General features: G+C 42.6%; 1 protein-coding gene across 2 annotated transcripts in view; it reads right to left on the reverse strand.

Annotated features, from left to right (window-relative positions):
- The window catches only part of ADK (adenosine kinase), a 239,474-nt gene that overhangs the window by 221,255 nt on the left and 501 nt on the right, over window positions 1–17,718 (reverse strand). The gene's annotated exons all lie outside the window — the stretch shown is intronic.

The following is a 17,718-nucleotide window of genomic DNA, read 5'->3' on the forward strand; positions in this document are numbered from 1 at the left end:
ACAGACAGACAGACCTAAAGAGAGAGAGACAGGAAGGTAGATATATAGCGACAGACAGACAGACAGATATTGACAGATATATATAGACAGATGGACAGACTAGATAGTTAAACAGACAAGATAGATAGACAGACAGACTAGATAGACAAGATAGCCAGATAAATAGATAGACAGACATATAGATATAGACAGAGACTAGATAGATAGACAGACAGACAGACAGAAAGAGAGACAGACAGGAAGGTAGATATATAGCTAGAGACAGACAGACAGAGAGATAGATATAGAGATATATAGATAGATAGATAATATCTTCATTTAAGAGTCTGAGCTAAATAGGAAATGCTCTTCAAATAACAGATTTCCGAGAACAACACATGGCAGGTGTAACAAAATCTGTTGAAAGGAAAAGAACCGACGGGATACAATTAGCACTCTGAAAATCAATGCTGTCGGATCTTTAAAAGCTCACTGGGACTGGTGTTACAGCTAGTCCAAGAAATCAGAATCGAATTAGAAAATTCAAATGCCTCCTCAGATATTACCTGCATTAGTTTCCAAAGGTTCCCGAATTCTTGGGATGTAAATGCCTAGGATTATCGTAAATACGAAGAAAATAATGGGGGAGGCATTAGGTTTGCAGCAATACAGGTAGCTCTCACTTACTGATGGTAATTAGGACCAATAACTCAGTCATTAAGCGATGCAGTCATAAGATGCGATGTTACCTGGCCATTGCAACCTTCCCCATTGACTTTGCTTGTCGGAAGCTGGCAGGAGGGTTGCAAATGACAGCGCTCACAAACACAAAGTCCCATCATGTGTGATGACTCAGGGCGTGGCATAAAGGAAACACAGTCAGATAAGCAATAAGAGTCCCTTTATTATCTCCAACTTTGCCCCCAATGTCTAGGTTGCCTTTGGCTGGAGGAACAGCCTTTAACAGGAGAAAATTTAGTGTGAAAACAAAGTACATATAAACTGTAACTAAAAATCCAAACAAACCACGCTGCAGTAATTAACTAGACAGGGCAGGAGAAGGAATTGCAGACTTGAAAGCATGGCAATACTCACACAGTTAGGAAGACGCCAGGAACACAGATAAGCCATGATGATACCAGATAAATTTACGTTTGCTCCCAACAGTTTGCTGTGTGCAGCTTCCTTTTTTAAACACTGTGTTCCCAGCTGCAGCTAATAAAGGGAATCAGAGCCCATTCTTCCCCTGTAAGCCAAACAGCTCACGTTGCTCCCTTCTCCATTCCTCCCTGCATGCCCTAGGATGAAGAGGGGGTGGGCCTGGGTCTTCCTCCGAATTCCCTCTGCCTTGCTCTACCTCTCCCCTGATCTGCCCAGCCAGACTTTGCCCTTCCCCAGTTTCTTCCACAGCCAACAGAGCCACATTCCCACTCCCTGTCAGCTGTTCATCCTTCCTCTCTGAATCAGACTCGGACAGGGGCATGACATTGTGAGTGCTTCTTGGGCAGCACCATCCTAACTTTAAAATGTCCCTGAACAAGTGGACATTAAGCAAAGCACTGCCTGCACATGATTTCAAAGACAGCTCCAATTGTACTTTGCCAGCAACCAGTTTCCTCAGGCTAAAACTCTGGAAAGGCGCACTCACACACTTGTTGTTGCAAAGATCAGTTTCCAAAAGTACTTTTCATTCAAATTACCTAAGCCGTGCAACTGAGACATTTACATCTCCCCAGGGGAGCTCATGCAAATTATTGATGAGCTTCATCAACCTTGCATTCCCTGTCACCAAGGAAGTCAGACATCCACCAATATACACACCTTCAGGAAATACCTGCTTCCTTGTCCCAAAGTTGCTCTTTTTTTTTTTCAAGAGGCAACTGGACTTTCTGGTTCATTTTTGAAGACATTTTGCTTCTCATCCAAGAAACTTCTTCAGTTCTGTCCAGATGGTGAGCAATGCAAGGAGTCATACTCTTTGTAGAAAAACTGGTCATTTGCATCCTTTTAGAAAGCCGTTGAGGTCACTTGGAGATTTATCTGTGTCCTCGGGGTCAGCTGAGTGGTGCAAGTGGGTGCGGAGCCTTCTCGGAACTGCTGAAAGGACTGTGTTGTAGATTGGGAATGGATGGTGTCATATCCCTCCCTCTCTGTGGAGAGAGGGCTGTTCAGTTTTGATATAGATGGCCTCTTTAATAACCCACTAATGACCCTGCTGTCTACAAGGAATATAAATCCTCCCATTCCCCCACCCTGTATCATTTAGAAGAGACACCAAACTGAGGATTTTCAGGAAGGGTGTTGTTAGGAATATAAGTCACCCAACAGGTATTTGGGTTAGAAATATATAAACCAGGATAAACATTTTAGTACTGTCTCTTCAAGAGCATGCTAAAAACTGCAATTGGGTGTGGTTACTCAAGCGGCCATAAGATGGAGCCAGAAACCTGGGTTGTTTTTGTCTTAGTCTGAGTCTCAGAAGAGAGTGAGTGTATCTGTTTCCTTCTGTTGGAAAGTATTGCCGTTCCTCCATTTTTTCTAATTGACTGATATTATTAGATTTGATGTAAGTCTGATACTGAACTGTTTTTGACACTGGAATTTGATATTTGGATTATCCCTGGATGAAAACTGACTGATTTTACCTGTGAATAACCTTTGGATTGCTTATTTTGGACTTTGCTTAAACCTTTCTGGAAGTAAAAACCTACATTTACTGTACAGTGTATCTGTGTGCTCTGTGTGTATTATTCAAACACTCCTCTCAAATACATCTCCCTGTATGTACTCATTCTCCTAACGGGGAATTACCTCAACAGGTGTGACATTTGAAAACTGTTTGAGTACACTTTAAATGTTTTGAGATTCCCAGAACTCTTTCTGGTCATGAGTTTAAATAGCAATAGCACTTGCTATTTTAATAGCGCTGAGGACACAGATAAACCTCCAAGTGGCCTTATCGACTCTCTAAAAGAATGCAAATGACCAGCTGTCTGCAAGAAATATAAATCCTTCCATTCCCCACTGTCCTGTCAGAGCTGAAGAAGCTTCTTGGATGAGAAGTGAAACGTCTTCAAAAGAAAAACCCAAAAGTCCAGTTGCCTCCTGAAAAAAATCAGCTTTGGAACAACTACGACCTGGAGGACGGAGAATCTCCATAGATAACCTTCTTCCTTGCTTTGCGCTCTCCACCAGCCGACAGGGAGAAGGACCCTTGTTCCACCCCATGCCCTGGCCGAGCCTCGTTTTGTCTTCATCGCCTCCAGACCTCCTCCTTCCCTGGCCCGAGTTAAGGAGCCATCTCTGAAAGCTCGCCATTCTCTGCAGCCCACAACAGCTGGCTTGACGTTAAATGAAGAGAGTCAAGCCAACCAACCTAAAACTTGGCTCGCTTTGTGCTTCTTGCACCAGCCACCATTTAGCCACGCCTTCGTGTGAAAACTCAGCCAACCAAACCCAAGGTTTCCACACAATCCCGGCCACTAAGCACGGAGTGCTCCGTGAAACTGAGGTAACCGAGATGCCCCGAGAACCAGGTTTGACTGTTAATAATTACACAAAGGGAGGAATTTCTGAAAGGGCGGGGGGAAAAAAACCCTTTTGCTGAAGCTAACATGACTGACAACGGACCACTTCAGCACCAGCATTGGAGGAAAGGATTCCTTGCCCTTGAAATAAATCATCTTATTGTGGTTTTTGTCGTAAGGATATTAAGGGGGAACTGTTTTACAGTACAAATCAGCTTGTTACTTTGGGTTCCAGAATGGTTACCTGTGGGATAGGTAACAAAAAGGTGCTAATCAGTTCAACTGCATCGGCAGGAAAGGCCCTTTGGCAGGGGGTCCCCAAACTTGGCAACTGTAAGACTCGTGGACTTCAACTCCCAGAATTCCTCAGCCAGCTGCGTCTCTTTCTTTTTTTCCTCTTAACATCCTAAAGTGGAGAGATTGCAAGAGAGCAAGCTATGCTGGCTGAGGAATTCTGGGAGTTGAAGTCCACAAGTCTTAAAGTTGCAAGACACATAGAAACCCACTAGATCAGTGGCTGTCCTGTCCTGTGTCTTTCTTAGATTTCTACATTGCTTCCGTTCACAGATTCTCCACCCCAAAGCATGCAAACGAAGCCCATAAGATAAAATACTACGAGACTGTGATCTGCCCAGGATCATTGGAGTAACCTGCCAGTCTCCTTTCATGGATATCCCATACCCAATTGAGGGGGCCTAACAGCAGTAGCCCTTAGACTTATATACCACTTCACAGTGCTTTACAGTCCCTCTCTAAGCAGTTTACAGAGTCAGCCTCTTGCCCCCAACAACCTGGGTACTATATTCTAACGGCTGGGAGGGAGGGAGGGAGGGAGGGAGGAAGAAAGGAAAGAAGAAAGGAAAGATGGAAGATAGCAATAGCACTTAGACTTATATACCGCTTCACAGTACTTTACAGCCCCTCTTTAAGCAGTTTACAGAGTCAGCCTACTGCCCCCCAAACAATATGGGTCCTCATTTTACCTACCTGGGAAGGACGGAAGGCTGAGTCCACCCTGAGCCGATCAGAATTGAATTCCTGGCAGTGGGCAGCCTGCAATACTGCATTCTGACCACTGCAGTACCACGGCTCTTAGCCCGAACCAACAAGAGGCATTGAAGACCACGTGCTTCCTAAACCTGGCCTGCTAGGGCAGTTAGTTCTAAATTTCCCCGAGACAAGATTGAGTTCTCCAACAGCTCAAACCCTATGGTGGAAGGGCAGCGGTGGTGCCTTTATGGGAAGCAGAGCAGCTCTCCTGTTGATCTGACCCAAACCTGGTTCCAAGGAAGCAAACGCGAGACAAAGGTAACAGCACAACCTTTTAATGTTTCTTTACGAATCTCGTTCCTTCACGGTTAAAAGGCTGCTTCAAACCAATTAGCTCCAATAAGAAAGAGCCTTGCCAAGGTTGTGCAAGGCTGCCAAGAAAAACAGATAAAGTTACTAAGCAATAATTCAAACACAAAGAGTCTTCAAACACCAACTCAGATATTCCTAACGTCCACCAGCCTCAAGTGTAACATTTCTTTGCCTTCTGCAAAGAACTGCAGTTTCTCGGCTGGCTTTTATCTCTGAAGGGAGGGCCCATTACCTTGCAGCCTTACTCCCGAGTCGCCCATGCTGCTGCAGCTGCTCTTTCCTTTGAGCAGCCCTGCGCACACGCATGCTGGGCACAGGCTCCTCGGGGACCTCTTCATCACTGCTGCCAGCCTCCACAATCTCCGAAGGCAGCATTCCACTCCCCAATGGTCCTGGCCCCATCCCTGCATTACACGCCGGCCCCTCATCTGAGTCCTCGCTCTCCGAGACCTCAGCTGTCCACACCTGCTGCCAACGAACCACAACACCTGCCCGCCCCCCCAACACACAGTGCCTATATACAGTGGTAGGATTCAAAAAAAATTTACTACCAATTCTGTGGGCGTGGCTTCATGGGCGTGGTGTTGCTTGGTGGACGTGGCTTGGTGGACATGGCAGAAGGCTACTGTAAAATCCCTATTCCCTCCCCACCCCACTAACCTGCTTTCCAGCTCCATTCTCCTGTGCAGGGCAACCAAAGAAGAGCCAGCCAATCAGCTGGGACTCGGGAGGCGGAGAATAGATGGGGTTGGTGGGGCCAGTCAGAGGTGGGATTTGCTGGTTCTCTGAACTACTCAGAATTTCCACTACCAGTTCTCCAGAACTGGCCAGAACCAGCTGAATACCCACCTCTGCCTATATATTATTCATTAACCTGGAATACTAATTCCTCAGTGGGCCCAGATGATCTTGCTATGCCTATTAATCACCTCCTGCTTTCTTGATCCAAATAGAAACCATCTCTAACCTGCCTGTCTAAATAGGAGCCCTGTGTGTGAATTCAAAACAGTTTAGCATTAGGGTCAGTTGACGATATTGCCTCTCTCTTTCCTCTTTTTGCTTTTGTTTTCCTTTATTTTTCTGCACTTTTTGCACCTTTCTTTTTTCTTTTCTTTTAGCTTAATTTGTATCCGTTTTTGCTATGATTTGTTAAGAACTTCCATCAAATTATTAACAAAAAATGGCAAAGTACCACTCATTTCTTACGATTGCTGTACGATATACAGCAGTGTTTCTCAACCTTTGCCACTTTGCACAGCTGGCTGGGAAATTCTGCGTGTTAAAGTCCACGTATCTTGCAAAGGTTGAGAAACATTGATACGCAATATCTGTAGAGATTCTCTGTCCTACAGATCATGGTTGTCCCAAAGGTGCTTTTTTCAGGAGGCAAATGGACTTTCTTTTTTTCTTTTGAAGATGTTTCTCTTCTCATCCAAGAAGCTTCTTCAGCTCCGACTGGATGGTGGGGAAGGGAAGGATTTATATTCCTTGCAGACATCTTGTCATTTGCATCCTTTTAGAGGGTCCTTCAGGCCACTTGGAGGCTTATCTATGTATCACTGGGTGACTGATAATCTCTACAGACTTTTTCCTATACAATTTGAGATGAACACCCTTTGAATGGTTGGGGGAGTAGGAATGGATTTCCAGAGGGGAAAAAATTGCATATTACAGGAACCATTTGCACTACTCCGATGACCCTGAGGACACAGATAAACCTCCAAGTGGCCTCAAGGACCCTCTAAAAGGGTGCAAGTGACCCGCTGTCTGCAAAGAAGATAAATCCTTCCATTCCCCACTGTCCTGTCAGAACTGAAGAAGCTTCTTGGATGAGAAGCGAAACATTTTCAAAAGAAAAACACAAGGAAGTCCAGTGGCCTCCTGAAAAAAGCCCCTTTGGGACATTGACATGCAATATTTCTATTAACGTTATTTTGCTTTGGGTCACTTCCCCTTAATTTCGATTACCAACTTAATTTTGGAACGTTCTCTGATTTATTTGCGAGCATCATTTAATTTACTATGCAGCTCACATACATTTTCTCAGGTTGGAATCTCTGAGCAATTTACCCGAAGTTTTTATTTAAAAGCATCGATCAAGGGAGGTTCCATAAAGCAAAGCCTTTTACATCAAATGCATACTTATCAATCCATTGTTATAATCACAAATAAGCAATCAAAAGCAAGCCTGCAGTTACTAGATGTGTAGCTTAGAAGGTCTGTGGAATGAAGAACTTTTGGCAGAGGTATTCTTGTTGGGACAAGAGGAAATGAGGCAACAATAGAAAGTTCCAGATAAACTGAAGATAGGATATACCATCCAGCCTCCTCCCAAGTTAGGGTGCTTAGGATTTCAACTCTTAAGTGCTAATCCAGGCTGAAAGGCAACCTTGGACATCATCGACTTGAGTACTTCTTAGATGTAGCAACTTTTAAGATGAATGGACTTCAACTCCCAGAATTCCACAGCCAGCCAAGCTGGCTGTGGAATTCTGGGAACTGAAGTCCATTTAAACTTGCTAAGGTTGAAAAACCTCGATTTGTTTGACCATCTGCCTAGTTCCATGATGGCAAATGTATGGCAAGCGTGGCACAGACGGGACACAGAGCCATTTGTGTGGGCACGCAAGCCCCAGCCAAACTTACCTGCACTGTGCATGCGCACGCCTCCCAGCTGATTTTTGGCCCGTTTGAGGCGTTTCGCCCTCCCGGAGGCTCGAGGGAAGCCTCTACAGCCTCGGGAGGCCGAAAACGGGCCTTCTGGAAAGAAAGAAGAAAGAAAGAAAGAAAGAAAGAAAGAAAGAAAGAAAGAAAGAAAGAAAGAAAGAAAGAAAGAAAGAAAGAGGAGAGAGAGGAGAGGAGGGGAGGGGAGGGGAGGGGAGGGAGGGAGGGGAGGGGAGGAAGGAAGGAAGGAAGGAAGGAAGGAAGGAAGGATTGATTACAGGATGTCTATCTTACTTATTAAAGTTCTTTATCTAAGACTTTACAGCACTGAAAGCAAAAAAACACCCATTAATATGGGTCTCTACTATGAATAAATCTGAAACAACTTTTTTGTTTATCAGATATATGGCAATTTATAGCTAATTTGTAGCATTATGATGTGAAGCTTCCAGAAAACAGGATTTGTAACTGATGTTTGTTTGGGGGGTTTTGTGTGGGTGAAATTAGCTTTATAAATCCTTTATAAATTTATAAAGCTTATAGGCATGGACGATGTCAAACCAAGTTACTAAAGATTATAATAGCTGGTTTATATAAATTTAAACAGGATGCACCTTTTTTGGTATACCTTCAAAAACCACAATTTAAGAATGTGTTCCATTTTAAAAGGTTCTCTTGAACAAGACAGGTGTGCCTCTTCTTTTGTAATGAAAAGAACCACCACAATCTCTGGAAACCCGGAAAATAATTCCCGTTTCTGTAAAGTATGTGTGCGATGCACAAACCCCTTAATCCCAAAGTTGGACAAGAAGGGAAACAAAGATGAATTTCCATAAAAGGAAGAATCGCATGAAATATGAAAATAAATAAATCTGCATTTGGAAAGATTCTTGGACACCCAGATGTCAAAGGATGTCCTTAAGGTCATAACAAAAATTTTCTAGATTTAAGACAATCATCCAACTTGGAAATGCCAAGCTGGAGAAGACCAGAAAAGGAAGTTTAAGACTTGTGCTTCCAAGTCTGCTACTTTTTTAAAAATTGGCAACTCATATCATTAGGAACCAGCATGAGAATTTCGATATCCAGTTGGCCATGGGTGCCAAGTGTCTTTTTTTTTAAAAAAATATCTGCATGAGTTATGGCATTGGGTGAGTCCTGCTTTCAAACATAAGATTCTGTTTCTTTCCTGCAATTTGAAATAATAATCCCAAAACTTTCCATTACTTTCCCAGAGGTTCTGCTTCCTTTGCAAGGAAATTGGTCCTTAATCTTCTCTAAGCCTTTTGCTTGCAGATGTTTTATTACCCAACCAGGTAACATCATGAGTGCATTTAAAAAAAAAAGATTCTTGCTTAACAAATTTGCAAATTGCTGTTTTACTGTCACCTGAAAAAGTTTATTATTTTCTTCTAAAAAAATTCCATATTAATGTTTAAGTACTGTATATATCTTTGCCTTTTTACACTTGCTCACATTTTATCTTTGTTTTAAATTAAGTTTGGTTTCATTTATTTCTTGTGAGTCGGTCCTAAAAATGACCAACATTGGGAAAGGACCGTATGTTCTAACTGCAGCTGTTCTATGCTGAATTACCAGTAGGTGACACTTCAGATATTATTTCAACTTCTTTATTGGGATTTTTTAAATGCCAGAAAGGCAGCAGAGGGTGAGAGATGCCACTGCTGTCACACGGGATTAGACGTTAGGTTAGATGCCCACTTGCAGGACAGGAAGGACTAAGCAAGAACTATAAAGCAGCTTTAGGAAGAGAGACCAGGTGCAAAGACCCAAAGGACTTCTGGGAATTGACATCCTCCAAGATTTAACCATGCAGACCTCAGCACAACAAAGATACACACAAAGACTGTGCCTTGCTTACTCCGTAGTAAATCCTTTGGGGTGAAGCAGACTTTATGTACAAGTAAGAACACACACTCTAGCGGAGACCGGCTTAGTTAGCTTACTTCAAGGGGTGCGATCCTGCTGGTTCGGAATGGTTCTCGCGAACCGGTAGCTCTGACGATCAGCTGGCCCCGCCCTATCCTGTCCTTTATTTCCTGCCTTGTAGCTCATCTCAATCGCGGCACAGTTGATTTAGCGCCCCCTTGCTGTTCTACTTAACCGCTGCTGACTTGGAAGGTAAGCAGCTGAGCTTCTAAACGCTCCATTTTCAGTGCAGGCGTGGCACGTGCTTGCCAAACCGGTTGTTAAACCGGCAGCATCCTGCCACTGGCTGACTTGTAGGTTAGGCTGACCCTGAGGATGAGCATCATAGCCATCTCGGGATGTGTTCTGACCCAGGCTTCCTAAACCGTAATTACCCACACGCTTATTTTGAAAACAAGACTTATTTTATTGCAACACTGGGAATTGTTTTCATTGATGAATCTCAAACAGTCCCCCCGAGATAAGCACCCACCTTTCAGTTCTGTGAAATGCTGCCAGTAACAGAAGTATCAAATGAACTAGAAAAAGAACCAACCAAAGTACAAAGCGCTTCAAGGATGAATCTGAACCGATTGAACGACTTTGCTTCCTGCAAAGGTTTCTTCACCTTTGCCTGTCCTTTATCCCTTAGGGGAGGGAGAATCACCTCCCAGCCTTACTCCTGAGTTGCCCCTTTTGTCTCAGCTGCTCTTGTCTTCTGGCAGTTCTGTGCACACATACACTGAAAACAGGCTCCCCTTGATCCTCTGCCTCACTGCTGCCAGACTCCGAAGGCTCCAGAGGCAGCACCCCACTCCCAGATGGTCCTGGCTCCATCTCTGCATTGGACACAGGACCCTCCTCTGAGGCCTCCCCAGACTCCCTGACTGGTCCCTGTTCTTCCCCACTATCCGATTCCGCTGGCATCTGTACCGGCTGCCGGCGAACCACAACAGGATGACCACCATGGGTATCTTCAGAAGGAAACCATAAGTGGTCTTGATTAAGGGTGTTGGACCAGGACAACGCATATTCAAGTCCGCTCTCAGCTGTGACATCTCCCTACCGAACAGGATGATTGTTATGGAGGTAAGATTGGAGAAAGGAGTTACTATAGAGAAACTGCCTTGAGCTTCCAGAGGGAAAATAGGATGGAAATATAATGAATTATGATACAGGTAATACCTCCCTAACAACAGTTCATTTACTGACCATTCCTAGTTACAATGACACTGAGAAAAGTGACCTAAGACCATGTTTCACACTTACGGCCATTGCAGCCATCCCCGTAGTCAAGGGATCAAAATTCAGATGCTTGGCCACTGATTCATATTTACGACGGTGGCAGTGTTCTGGGGTTATGTGAGTCCCCTTTTGTGACCTTCTGACAAGAAAAATCAACGGGGGAATTCAGCTTCATTTAACAAACCTGTTACTAAACATGTGCAGTGATTCACTTAGCAACTGTGGCAAGAAAGGTTCGTAAAACGGGGTGTAAAATTCACCGGATGACACAAGAAATTAAGAACGGCGAAAACTACTCAAGGTACAAGCAGCAATAATGTTCAACAGTAAAAATACAATTGAAATAAAATTAATCAAAAGGGGACAGGACAACGGGATCTATTAAAATATCAGCATCCTGAAAGGTCAGAGAGAATAAAGGACTTTTGTGTGAAGTCCAAAAGAGACACGAGATATTCCCTGCTGGAGTCCAGAGCTCCAAAGGACAATCTTGATCTTACAAAAGCAAAGAAGAACTAAAATGAAAGGCTTTGCATATTTTATTTGGAAGAAGCACTTTGGACTTTGCACGAAGTGCGATAGCTGTCTGTTATTCATTAAAGCTGCTTCCGCTCTTTCAAGATTCGGGCCTGACTCGTCACTGAATTCTTTATGGCGGTGTTTCCCAAGCTGAACAACTTTTAAGGTGGGGGGACTTCAACTCCCAGGATTCCCCAGCGGCATAGCCTTTAAAGCAACAGAATCTAATAGATCTAACAGATAATCAGAGTTGGAAGGGACCTTGTAGGTCATCTAGTCTAACCTCCTGGCCAAGCGGGAGACCCTACACCATTTCTGACAGATGGCAGTCCAATCTCTTCTTGAAAGCTTCCAGTGATGAAGCTCCCACAATTTCCAAGGGCAACTTCTGTTCCATGGATTGATTGTTCTCACTGTCAGAAAGTTTCTCCTTATTTCCAGGTTCAATCTCTCCTTGTTCAGTTTCCATCCATTATTCCTTGTCTTCGGGTGCCTTGGAAAATAGAAAATAAAAAATAGCTTGACCCCTTCCTCTCTGTGGCAGCCCCTCAAAAATTGGAAGACTGCTATCCTGTCTCCCCTGGTCCTTCTCTTCCCTAGACTAGCCATGCCCAGTTCCTGTAAGCGTTCATTGTATGTTTTAGCCTCCAGTACCCTAGTCATCCTGGTTGCTCTTCTCTGTACTTTTTCTAGAGTCTCAACATCTTTTTTATAATGTGGTGACCAAAACTAGATGCAGTACTCTAGGTGTGGTCTTACTAAGGCTTTATAGAGTGGTATTAGTACCTCCCTTGATCTCGATTGTATCCCTCTGTTAATGCAATTTAGGATTGCATTAGCTTTTTTGGCTGCTGCTGCACACTGCTGGCTCATATTTAGCTGGTTGTCCACTAAGACTCCAAGATCCCTTCCTGCTATTGAGCCTGGTTTCACCCAGTCTATATGTGTACTTTTGGTTTTTCTTGCCTAAGTGGAGGACTTTACTTTTCTCTATGCTGAATTTCATTTTGTTAGATACAGCCCAGTGTTCTAGTCTGTCAAGATCCATCTGGATCTTGAGCCTATCTTCTTGGACACAGCTATTCCTGTCAGCTTAGTATCACTGCAAATTTGGTCAGTTCCCCTTCTATTCCCTCATCTAAGTTGTAATGAAGATATTGAAGAGTACTAGGCCTAAGACAGAACCTTGTGGCACCCCACTGCTTACTTCCCTCCATGTAGACTTGGACCCATTAAGGACTACTATGGTTTGTCAGCCAGTTGCAAGTCCATCTAGTGGTGCTGCTATCTATTCCACTTTTTTCTAGCTTACTAAGAAGTAGGTTGTGGTCTACTTTGTCGAATGCCTTTCTAAAATCTAAATTTATTATGTCCACAGTATTTCGCTGGTCTACTAATTTAGTCACTGTGTTGAAGAATGAAATAAGATAAAAATAAGAATCCTCTTCAGGATGGATTCACTAACTATTACATGGTATTTTCCGGACCCGAAGCACTTTGTAAATAACGCTTGCATACTTTGAAATGGATCTACACACGCATCATCTTCAGAGTGCAGAGGTGGCACATATCACAGAAAGTTGGGAGCTTTTATTTACCAACCAGGCCAGCTGGAAGCAGCAGACTTCAAGGCTACCACGTCTGACACTCGGCATAATCTGTCAGCTTGGCCAATTTCTGTTGCAAATGAGAGACCTAAAAGAAACGCCCTGCTCTCCAGAGACTGCCTCCGCTAGTTGGCTTGGGGCTCCGATGGGGAAATTGATCACTTGAGGAGATTGATCGACTCATAGCAGATCCTACCTCACCTCTGTGCATTTACTCTCCCCCTCTGGTCCCCATAGTTTAGTCATAACCTGTATTTTTACTGATTGTATCATATGGAATTGATGTATTTATTTATTTTATAGAGCCGTGGTGGTGCAGGGGTTAGAATGTAGCATTGCAAGCTAATTCATCTCACTGTCAGGAGCTCAATCCTCACCAGTTCAAATTTGACTCAGCTTTTCATCCTTCCGAGGTTGGGAAAATAAAGACCCAGATTGTCAGAGGCAATATGCTGACTCTGTAAACTACTTAGAGAGGACTGTAAAGACTGCAAAGAGATATATACTGTAAGTCTAAGTGCTATCCATCCATCATTCCATCCACCGTTCCATCCACCCATTTATCTATCTTTTATCTATCTGTTTATTTATCTATCTATTTACTTATCTATTTATCTATTCATCCGTCTGTGTTGCAAGCTGCCCAGAATCCCTTGCAATGAGACGGGTGGCAAACCATTTTAACACATAAATGAATAATAAACAAACGAATAAATCCAATTTTCCTTCTTTAGTGAGAATTTCAAAAAAAGGTTCTGTATCAAACCAAATGTATTCAAATGTGTTTTTCACCTATTTTTCTACAAACGTTTCTTTCAGGCTTTTACATTAGTTGTTGTGTATTTATGGACTATTCGCAACATTTAACTCCAGGGAAGAAGGTGCCTGAAACCAAAAGCAAACCAAGTTATACTTAGGGTTCACTTAGCTACATTGTACTGAATGTTAATAAGAAGCAGATACACAATATCTCCTATTTTCAATCCCCAGTGACTGGGTTGCCACAATAAAAATGCTTTCGCTTTTCATGCTGTGTGAACTAATTGCAGCGAACCTTCACTTTGGAGAAAAGTTTTCTGTAACACACACCAATTCACAAACCTATAGAGATGCTTCACAGCCATTGTATTTTGGCTCCTATACAGCTCTACTGTTGCCATTTAGGGGCTGCAAAAATCCAGATGTTCACTAAACTTCAGCAAATGGCCAGATTCCTCTCTGTTTCTTTACTGCCACTGTTTATAAGTTTATTCAACATACTCCCCCCCCAATTGTTTTTTTTTTAAAAAAACTTTAAACAGCAAAATGGTGATTAGAACTTGCTTTTGGAAAGTTACTAACAGATTAAAAGTCCAGATGCATTTGAAATAAGATTTTGGAATCAATTATAAGAATCCTTCCCAAGGAAAGATAATGTTGTTTTGATTCTTTTTAAAAAAGTGCTAAGATGTTACTGAAGTGCTAAAACTTTGAATATTCGATACAAGAACAGGGGTTCCCAACCTTTTCTATACCCCACACCCCTGCAACACTTTTGGTATATTCTCGCACCCTTACAAAAGTAAGTAATTAAATGCATATAATTATGCATCTACACTATAATTTTGAAACTTCTAAACCCAAATTTCCCCACCCCCTTGGAATATCGTCTCACAACGCCCCACTAGGGGGAACTAGAAGGATCTCGGAATTACAATGAAAGGAGAAGAACACTTAAATTGGACTTGCTAATACAGACTGGACAAAAATACTTTTAGCACAGTACATATTGAAGAACATTCATAAGCAATGGACCCAGAAATTAATTTTAAAACTTTGTGCCATTTAAGAGTGACTGCCATAAAGACAGACAGATAAGGCTGGACAGTATTTGGAAGACATTTTACCATACAAGATTGAGACTCATCTGAAAGTGATTCTAAAATGGACAAGAGATACTGACTTGGAAAGCTTAATACGTAAATGTCTTGATGTCTTAATACTTAAAAGAGGAAAGCATAAAACAAGTCAAAAGAGTGACACGGCTAACTTTCCTATACTGAATTTACAAAAGAGACTCATTAAAGCTTTGAAGAAGTCCATGAGAAGGGATAAAGAAACTAAGTAAAAAGAAAGACATTATTTGAAGGGACTAAAGATTGTTAGCAATAAAAGGAAAGTGTGTAAAGTAGATTTATTTCATCAAAGTTAAAATAGATATATTAGAGACCCAGTCTGGTGTAGTTGTAAGGCATCAGGCTAGAAACCAGGAGAATGTGAGTTCTAGTCTCACATTAGGCACGAAACCAGCTGGGTGATCTTGAGCCAGCCACTTTCTCTTAGCCCTAGGAAGGAGGCAATGGCAAACCACTTCTGAAAACCTTGCCAAGAAAACTGCAGAGACTTGTCCAGGAAGCCTCTGAAAATCAAACACAATTGAATGGGAGGCAGGAGGCGGGGATGAGATATGGTAACCCTTAATGGGCTTTTGTGGATCAGGATTGACAATAAAGTTTTAAGAATTTGCTTATAGGTAAACAGATGAGCCATTGGAAGAAGACATCCTTTACTGTATTTTAAGATAAGGTGATGTTACTAAAATTGTTTATACTTGTGATGAAGGGGGACGTTATTTCTTTATATATTTTCCTTTACTATAGATTTTCATCTTTCCTTCTATTTTCCTTTCTATTGTGTATTTTCTGCACTTTCTCATTTTTCTTTTTATTCTTTTCTTTTTCTGAGTTTGTATTAGTTTTTATCTTTTAACACACTTAAAAAAATAAAAACTAGGTGGCAAATCCAGCCATACAAAGCCACCAACATTTTGCTGCCATCTAGTGGCCACCCAGATATGGTTACACTTAACCCTGCCATGCAATTGACTGTTTAATTTACACAGTCTAGTAGTCTAAGCTCAAATTGGCACCCAGGTAGATTGGAGCAAGTTAAAAGAGCTACAAGGGGGGTGGGGGGTGTCCCCAACATCCTACTCAGTGGAGATGAAAATAAGGCTTGATTTTGCCATGCTGAAAAAGGGAAGTGTAATTTTTTATATTTTTTTCATAAATTTATTGCTACTGTTTAATAAATTATCCTTTGTTCCTCTGGGATATCAGCTCAAGTAGAGCTCAAAGCTGAAATACAAACAAACACACACACATACACACAGAGTGCTGTGCAAAAGTCTTAGGCCACTGTTACATTTGTTGTGGTAGCAATGGTGGAATGGAATAGAATAGTTTAGTTTACTTTACTGTCATTGCACCTCGTACAACAAAATTAAATACCACCTTCAGTGTATGTTATGACTATGAAAATAAACACAAGCAAACACCCTTCACATTCTATACATTGAATTGAAAACCCTTGATACTGTATTAACATTGCAGAATAGAATAGTTTAGTTTACTTTATTGTCATTGCACCTCGTACAACAAAATTAAATACCACCTTCAGTGTATATTATGACTATGAAAATAAACACAAACACACACCTTCACGTTCTATACATTGAATTGAAAACCCTTGATATTGCATTAATATTATAGAATAGAATAGCTGGAAGGGACCCTGGAGGTCTTCTAGTCCAGCCCCCTGGTCTAGCATTCAAGATTCTTTTCAGACAAATTACTGTCCAGTCTCTTCTTAAAACCCTCCGGTGATGGGGTGCCGGGGATTCCTGAAGGCAAGCTGTTTCACTGGTTAATTGTCCTCAGTAGTGACCCTACATAATTCTGTCTTCAGTTTCCTTATTATAATATAATACAACTATAAAATACAGGAAATCTGTATGCAGTATTGAAAAAGAGGAAAAAGCAGGGGGGAAAAACCAGCTTCCATAGCCCAAGTGGCAAGTATGCAGTGTGAGCTCCCCTATTCTTGAGCCACATCAGACACTGGGCTCCCCATAAAATCTGGACTAGAGCCCTCCTCTTTCATGCCAAAATGACTGCTGAACTATAAAAAGCCTATTTATACCGGGTTTGTGCAAGACATGCTCTTATTTCTCTCTCTCTCTCTCTCTCTCTCTCTCTCTCTCTCACACACACACACACACACACACACATACACACACCCCTCCGTATGGGTGCAATTCATTGTACACTCCCTAAGAAAACGCCCAGTGCCAATCACAGTCTGTCACAGAGTTTGACAGGCAGAAAAATCAGGTGTTTGCACCAGCAGGGCTGCTCTCACACAGGTGGACACCAACACACAAACTGCATATTCAACACATGGTGTTCAAGATGTCCTTTGAAAAAGCCAAGCTTAGAGGGGGTGTCGCCTTCCAGGTGTTGCACACCCTTTCCGTGCAAACCCAGAACTGCAACCAAGAGGAAAGTTGTGACCCTGGGAAGCCTTAACTCACACTCGGGGGCAGGGGGTTTGTCTTCCCCACGGGGGCCCACGTTGTTGTGGGAGCTTCATCCCTGGAAGCTTTCCAAAAAGAGACTGGACTGCCATCTATTAATCAATGGTGTAGGATCTCCTGCTTGGGCAGGGGTGGAGGGGGGGTTGGACTAGATGACCTCCAAGGTCCCTTCCAACTCTGTTAATCTGTTAATAAGAGCCCTCTGACAACCACTTGTCAGAACCGAAGTAACAGGATCCCCTGTTTGGATGGGAGGAGGTTGGGGTAGATGACCTCTAAGATCCCTTCCAACTCTGTTAATAAATGGTGTAGGGTCTCCTGTTTGAGCAGGGGTGAGGGGTTGGACTAGATGACCTCCAAGGTCCCTTCCAACTCTGTTAATTTGTTAATAAGAGCCCTCTGAGAGTCACCTGTCAGAAATGGTGTAGGGCCTCCTGCTTGAGCAGGGGTGAGGGGTTGGACTAGATGACCTCCAAGGTCCCTTCCAACTCTGTTAATTTGTTAATAAGAGCCCTCTGAGAGTCACCTGTCA

This window comes from Pseudonaja textilis, chromosome 4, assembly GCF_049901715.1.
Source record: "Pseudonaja textilis isolate UNSWEBS1 chromosome 4, rPseTex1.2, whole genome shotgun sequence".
Classification (NCBI taxonomy): Eukaryota; Metazoa; Chordata; class Lepidosauria; order Squamata; family Elapidae; genus Pseudonaja; species Pseudonaja textilis.